This window comes from Austrofundulus limnaeus, unplaced genomic scaffold (assembly GCF_001266775.1).
Source record: "Austrofundulus limnaeus strain Quisiro unplaced genomic scaffold, Austrofundulus_limnaeus-1.0 Scaffold328, whole genome shotgun sequence".
Lineage (NCBI taxonomy): Eukaryota > Metazoa > Chordata > Actinopteri > Cyprinodontiformes > Rivulidae > Austrofundulus > Austrofundulus limnaeus.
Genome location: NW_013952730.1, coordinates 125,872 through 133,336, shown reverse-complemented (window position 1 = coordinate 133,336; position 7,465 = coordinate 125,872). Strand labels below are relative to the sequence as shown.

Here is a 7,465-nt window from a genome sequence, read left to right as displayed (position 1 = left end):
TGGTGGAGGGATGAGGATTTGGGCACCCTGCAGTCACTGAGTCCATCCTGARCTCCTGCAGACCAAAGAGTTCTAGAGTCAAATGTGAGACCACCAATCTGACAGATGAAGTCTGGACCAACCCAGGTCATGAAGCACAACAATGACACMGAACACAGCAGCTAATCTACAACAGAATGGATAAAAAAAAAGAATCAAGATGCAATGGTCCAAAATCCAGACCGAAACCTGACTGAAATGCTGTAGCTGGACCAAGAGAGCTGAGCAAAAATAAAAACTTTAATAAATTGTAACAATGCTGTAAAGAAGAGTGGGACACACCTCCACAATTATTATAAAAATGAGATAAACTAACATCGAGGAAAGCTTTCACAAAGTTAACRCCACAATATTGTTCATCACTCAGGTGACTCCATAATTTAAGAACCACAAAATGTAATGTAGGGACAACAAACATTGCTTACTAACTGTAATGTCTTTAAAGCCAATTATGAAAAAAGTACACAAATAAATTAATAAATCTGCACAATGTTTTTTTTCTCATTTTAATGGTTAATGTGTCCCTAWATTAAAACCCTGTCAGGAAACTTTGTGACCGTCTGCCAGCTACGTGTTTGTTTACCTACGGAAACAGATGAAGTGACTGAAAATAGGTCAACAATGGAGACGTCCATGAAAGAGCTGTCTGGGACGGAGGAGTCTGGACAAAACGCTTTACTGAGAAACTTGTGCTGGATGTGTCACAAACTCTGACAGCTTACATCCCAATACAGCTGAAATCTGAAATCTTTTTGTTTCTGTGTCGTYGTTGTGTGTTCTGATACAATGATGCAATTTGGGTTCTGCATTGAAAGCCCTCCCAGGTGGAGCTGCAGGACACCACGTCACATGCTGCTGCTCCGTCGTTGATGTAAGATTTGATGATGAAATGTGTCAGCCGTGTGTAAAACCAGATTTAACAACAGATGCTGTGGCTGCTGTTTGTGTGAAGCTGCTTCCCTCAGAGGAGAAGCTGCTTGATGGTGGGTTACAGAGATAACAGCTGGAACCCAAAGGTCTTTGCTCTCCCAGTCAGCCTTTCCCTCTGGGCTGGATGGGACGTCTTTATGGATCCTAAAGACTTCCTTTTTATATAATTTATGTTRTTAGCTTTATTTATTTATTTTAATCTATTGGACTTTATATTTTTATTCTGGCTCTCTAAATGTAAGAGGTTTGGTGCAGTATGCTAGTTTATGTACGCAGCATGAATTTCAGTCCAATACAGCTGTGATTGTCCCCTGATAGCAATGTTTCTGTCCCAAACTAAAATAATAAAGCACARTAGAGCAGCTCCAGGGATTTACAGAGACGGGGGACAGACGGGAGGAACTGAATWTCACTCAGATATTATTAAAGATATTAAATATCAGATCAGATATTATTCAAATACACTGCTGAGATGTCTGCATTAAATCTGAAAATAAAYCCACAAACACGATTTACAAAGTCCAAGTTTAAAAGAAATAAGCTCCGCTCTGCCTCACAAGCAATGAACAGCAGTGAAAAACACTGAACCCACATTAATGGCAGCTGCTGTCTGTGCTCAGATTATGTGTAGAGGATGACTCTCAGCTACCTCAAACTTCAGCTCAGTATCTGTCAAATGAACTGCCTTACAGACGTTTTTGTGCTGGTTAATGTGGATTAGCTGTGGTGGCTTTGAGTTGGGTCGACTGAAAAAGTTATAGTTTCTAACAGTGTCACTGAAACCCATTCACACAGTAAAAAAATGGAGTGTTAAATTTGCAGTGGACCTGGACCTGGAGGCGTGATCCTGGCTCCTGGACCCCAACCTGGACCTGTACAGTAAAAAAATGGAGTGTTAAATTTGCAGTGTTAAACTTTTCAGAGTTAATTTCAGCTCCCCGAGTGTTATTTTAACCCTTTCTGAGTAAACTGACGTCCAGTGTTGGTGTTAATTCACAGAGTTGATTTCATCAGTGTTGTCTCAACTCTGGACAGTGTTAAATAAGCTCCGCCCACTGTTAAGTCTTGATTAACACTTAACAGTGTCATTATAGAACACAATGCAGTGTTGAAAGAAGTATTCTGAAAAGCACTACTCTCTTCCTCGTGGACCAGAATTTTCTCAGCAAGGAATGCTGGGTAATCTAGTAGAAATGATGTGTTTGCATGTCTAAGATTATTAAAAATGTTCATGAGTGTAAAAACTTTGTTTTTCTGGTTAGTTTTCTTGTTCAGGTTGTTTAGTTTTTCAAGTTTAAGTTTTGTGTTATTTACCATAAGTCGACACCATGAGTGAGAGGTACTTCCTGGTGTGTGAAGGGTCACACTGTTGTGCTGTTTTTCCAACTTATGACCAGTGTTAATACAACACTTCAAGAATTTGTTTAAACTCTGGAATACAGTGCAGAACTCTGCGTACTCTGACTCAAACTGTGTAGAAAGGAAAGCAAAAAGTAATTATAGTATTACACAATAATGTGTATATTTTAAAGAAAGTTTAATGTAAAATTAACTCCATAAAAAATATTACTTTAGAGTGTTAACGTGCTATAGTGTTAAATAATTTTACTCAACTCATTGTTGATTTTGGCACTAAAATGAGTAAAATTATCTCTGAAAAGTTGACACTGGCTATAGAGTACATTTTACTCTCATTTTGAGTGGKACCAAATATTATATGAAACAGAGTTAAATCCAACTCTAGGTGTTAACATTACACTTTGTTTTTTACTGTGCACACACACATAAACTTCAACAGTTAMYRCTAAAGTTTCAAGCAGATATCCTGCTCTAATAGTTGGATTCGGTGTTGTGACTGTCCATCAGCACCAGCCACAACYAGTTTTAACACAATACCTGAACAGCTGACTGAATTACAGCCATGTTTCTGTGTTTCAGGTCAGACGGCTGTGCTGGCTATCTTGAGTCGTGCTGGCTGTAAAAATTAATCAGCTATAAAAGTACATCCAATGATTATTCTCTCAAAGTTTCACTGCTATCCCTCTACTGAGTGCTGTGATATTTTGCTAACAGTCAGTGTTGACTCCAAAGTGTTAATGGCGAAATTTCTTAACAAAGATCTTTAACGAAATGAATTGTTCAAATTAAGTATTTGGGATCAGTCTCAGCTACTACCACGCCGAATCTCAGCTCAAAATCTGTACAACTCAATGAGTTTTAGCCATTTCTGTATTTCCTAATATCTGCCGGCTGGAGCAGTCATTTCKCATCTGAACGACACTAAAAGTTAATCAGTTTTATTTGTGCAGCTAATGATGAAGTTCTGCAAGTTTCGTTAAGATCCGTCCACCGAGTCAGAGGATATTTTGCTAACAGACACGCTGCTGCGGCGCGTGGGTACAGCACGGTGACGCAACAGCCCGGGTTATAAACCCAAACACCTGTTTCTTCAGATGACCGTGAACGCGACATTTTTACTGACCTGTGGGGCCGTGTGGGCTTCAGGGACCTGATGCTCATCACACACACACACACACACACACACACACACACACACACACACACACACACACACACACTAATGTCTGAACAGAAACAACCCTCTACGTGTTTCCACATAGAGAAACCTTTAATGTTGAAAAAAATTAAACAATAAAGATGACTTACCTTCTCTACCAGGTGTTCATTAGAGCTGTAGTTTYACTTAAAATAATACAATCCAAAAACTGCCGAAAATGTGATTAAAGCAYCAAAAATGAAGAAGAAAAGTCTCGTCAGGACTGAAAGCAGCAGCAGCAGCTGGGTGTAACATGCCTCTGACGTTCAGGAACTAAAGAGGAGTAAAAAAACAACAACAACCCTCTTGAGGTCTGCTCTGCTGGGGCTGAGGAAGAAAGAGCAGCTGAAAGATGAGTTTTACACTCTCCTCCCTGACGAAACATGGGCTGTGTTTGCTCTTCAGGGCTGGATCWGCTCTGCACCAAAACCTGCTCTGATAACTGGAGATTAATGAGGCCGTTTATTAAAAAACACATCAGTGGAAGAAGAAAGAAAGAAAAACTAATAAAAAAAGCCCACACTCTTTCAGGATATAAGAAATGATCTGGTCTGTGGCTTTGAATATGATTGATATCTAACCTCAAGTGAAGAAAAACAACAGAATTCACCTTGTTGATTTTTTATCATGAAGCCTAAATTATAAAACTGAAAACAAGGGTGTAGCTTTAGGTCTACCCTCTCTGCCTTTTTATTTATTTATTCACTGATTGAATCATTTGCTTTTGTAAAACGATTCAGGATAAATTGGGGTTAAAATACATTGCATTGTTTACAAAAACACGTATTACATTTCTCAGGACTTTAGGATATAATTCACGATTCAACAAATACAGCTAAAATGTGACAAGACCAGACTAAAACCCTGCATGTTATTATCAGCAGTCATGTTTAAACGTACATATCATGGCATTACAGATTTTAAAAATCAGGTCAAAGTTATCTAAAGACAACGAGAGAGTTTCAGCTGTGTACTGAACCAGTTCATTTCTACTGTGTTAGAGCAAACGATGTCGTTTTATTAGGGGGAGGGTTATTGTGTGTGTCATAACCCCCCTGACCCCCAGCAAATTACACCCATGTGTGACAAAGTCCAGCCCATGATCCTGCAGCAGCATGAACTCTGTTGTTGTTTGTCACCTGGATTGTTTTTGTTTTTTTAATTGCTTCATTCAGTTCATTTTGCTGCAGACGTTATTTGGTCTCGGCTCTCTTGAAGTCAGGTTGAGGTTTGGAGTTTATCTCTGTTGCAGACCGGCTGCTGTTTTTGGGGGTCATTGTTCTGTTCTGTGACTCACTTTGGTCCAAGCTTCAGCTGTCAGACAGATTCGACTCTACAGTTCAACCCASTGACTGCAAGGAGCCCAAACCATCCCCCCTCCACCACCGTGCTGAACACTGGTTTCCATCAGTCCATCTCATCTCATCTGTCTAGATGTCCTGTGGTTCAGGAGAGACTTTACAAACCAAAGTATGTTGTTCAGAGAGAAGAAACTTCCTCTTTCAAACTTGTTCAATTGATTTTATTGTGCATATTTTTAATCTTTAACCTGATAAGAAAGGCCTGCAGTGTAAAATGAAGCTGTTGGTGGTTATTTGGTGAATCCACTCTTATTGACAGCTGTCAAAGTTTTGCACTTGTTAATATATTAGATGGGCAGAAACAACTGATACTGAACCTTTTAACTCTTCATTTTCATTCAACTGATGACACAGTTGAATCGGTTTTTATTCACTTTAGGTCAKATTTGAATCATTTTAGAGACTAAAATAAAAACAATGTTACTTTAATCAGCTATTTAAAATGAAGGATTTGACAGAGGACTGTTTGTTCTAAGATCAGGAGCAACATTTTGAAACTCAGGTTGTGTAAAAACTTTGTGACACAAAGAAGACGACGAGAACGTTTGTTCATGGAGCTTTTATAACTACAGGTGTTGTAAGAAAACAAACTTAAAGCAACATAAAAAGTATTTCTTACAACTGATTGATTATAGTGTGCYCTTAATACTGTAGCTTAGTGCCTTTAAACTCACACAAATAAACTCAGAATCATGTTTTCCTTTGATAGACTGCTTCAGCAACACATGATGAAAATAAACATCCACACTGATGACAATCACACTGCAAAAAGTTACTTTATATAAAAAAAGGCAACGTGGAAAAACAAAAAAACTGAAGCAGTTTTAGTGGAACCCTCAAAGCATCTTCAAGTAATTGTAAAATAATAAATGTAGCGTGATGAAATGGACTTTAGAACACAAAAGGTTTTCACATTTACCCTAAAAGCTGTTGGTTCTGCAGGCGAAATCTAAGATCCCAACATAAACTAGCATCACGAGGAGCTGGAATGTGCCTCCAGAGGTAACGAGTCTCCTGCGCAGGCTGGAGCTCAGATTCATCCATCGCTCCTCAGCCTGAGCTGGAGCTCTTAAAACCTCACCAAAGTGTGATCAAAACTCAGTCTGCTTCAAATCTCTGAGATTCCCATCAGGAGCGATAAAACACAGCCCAGCGGAGGAGCTGAGGTGAAAATCAACCATGTGATGTGGTTTTGTGCTAACAGTAAGGACCCAACCTGGAGAACAGAAACCCTGACACCTGCTGGATCCTCACTAAAACAGGACCCAGCTCCAAACCCGAGTGCACCTGATCCGTCACCACACCGTTAGTGTTTGTCACCGGGCACCAACGAGAAGATTGTTCTACAAAATATTTCCACGCTGCGTCACGAGGCCCGACGAGGGGGAAAAAAGCAGAGTTCAAAATGTCACATTTTCAGTAGCAGAAGCGTCGACTGGACTCTTAAGGCAGGAAATAAGTGTGGTATGTAAAAAAATAAAAGCTTATCTCAGTGCAGCTACTTACTGGGTGTGCAATTCATTCATAGAYGCTTAAAACCAATAAAGCTGTTACTTCACAGGACAAATAAATAGAGAACTTGGTGTTGAGGCACAAGAAACACGCAGCAGTTTGACAGCATCACCTCCATGTTAGTTGGATCTACTCGTTAAATGCTTGTTTGGGCCACAAATCGTCTCTAATAATCCAAACACAGCAGGGACACTGATGAGAAGAAACCACTGAAAACGGGTGGGTTTGCAGATGTTTGGGAACATTTGCCCTCCTGTTAAAAATATAATAACACATGAAGCTGTTTTCTCAGGATTTGCAGAGGCTGTTTTGTCATTTGAATTCTGAGCATGTTGAAAACATAAAAAAAAAAAGTTGTCGCAAGATGTCTCCAATTTATCAAGATCGCCCGAGTTGTAATTTGACACCTGCAAGACAAAAAATATGTAATAATAATAATACATGTCCGGGTCTAAAAAAAACCAACTCAACATAAATACTAGTCATTTAAAAATCTGCTCAACTTCATCTCAAAAGGTGAATTCACTCCAGTAACTTGGATTGTTGCCACAAAATGGGCAGAGGTGAGCAATGAAATAATGTGCGCAGCCACGAGTACACTTAAAGCTGTGGTTTGAAATGACTGCTCTAAACGCTGCTCACTTGGTTTTAAACAGTCTGCAAATCAAAATGATCCTGTTTTCGCAAAACATTGAGTCAAGTTGGAGTAAAACCTGTGAAGATCAATCAGTCTGTTMCAAACACTGACCAAAACTCATTGTTCACATCCGACCGAGAACACCTGCTCCATTACTACTCCTCCAGTTCTTTAAAGGGATCCATGATTAGTTGTAACATTAGACTTTATTTGATAAACATATGTTTTAACTGTAAAATAAAGACTGTAAAACACTGTAGGCTGTTTAGTTTTGTAATTTTTTAAAAATATATTTAACATGAACAGAACCATTTTATTTATACACAAAGCCTTCTGGGTAAATGATGACGTGGATAGGTCCTCGGTGCGAGGCTGCTAGTGAGTTATATCGACCCTGAAGGTTAATCTTGGACAATATCTGATGATCGA

The 7,465-nt window shown here is 39.2% G+C and overlaps 1 protein-coding gene across 2 annotated transcripts in view; it reads right to left on the bottom strand.

The window, feature by feature from the left end:
- adora2aa (adenosine A2a receptor a) overlaps window positions 1-3,883 on the bottom strand; it is an 18,782-nt gene extending 14,899 nt beyond the window's left edge. For both annotated transcript variants that reach the window (XM_014022382.1, XM_014022383.1), the window contains exon 1: window positions 3,637-3,883. The gene's annotated coding sequence lies outside the window, so the exon portion shown is untranslated. The remainder of the gene's footprint in view (window positions 1-3,636) is intronic.
- Between the last annotated feature and the right edge of the window lie 3,582 nt (window positions 3,884-7,465).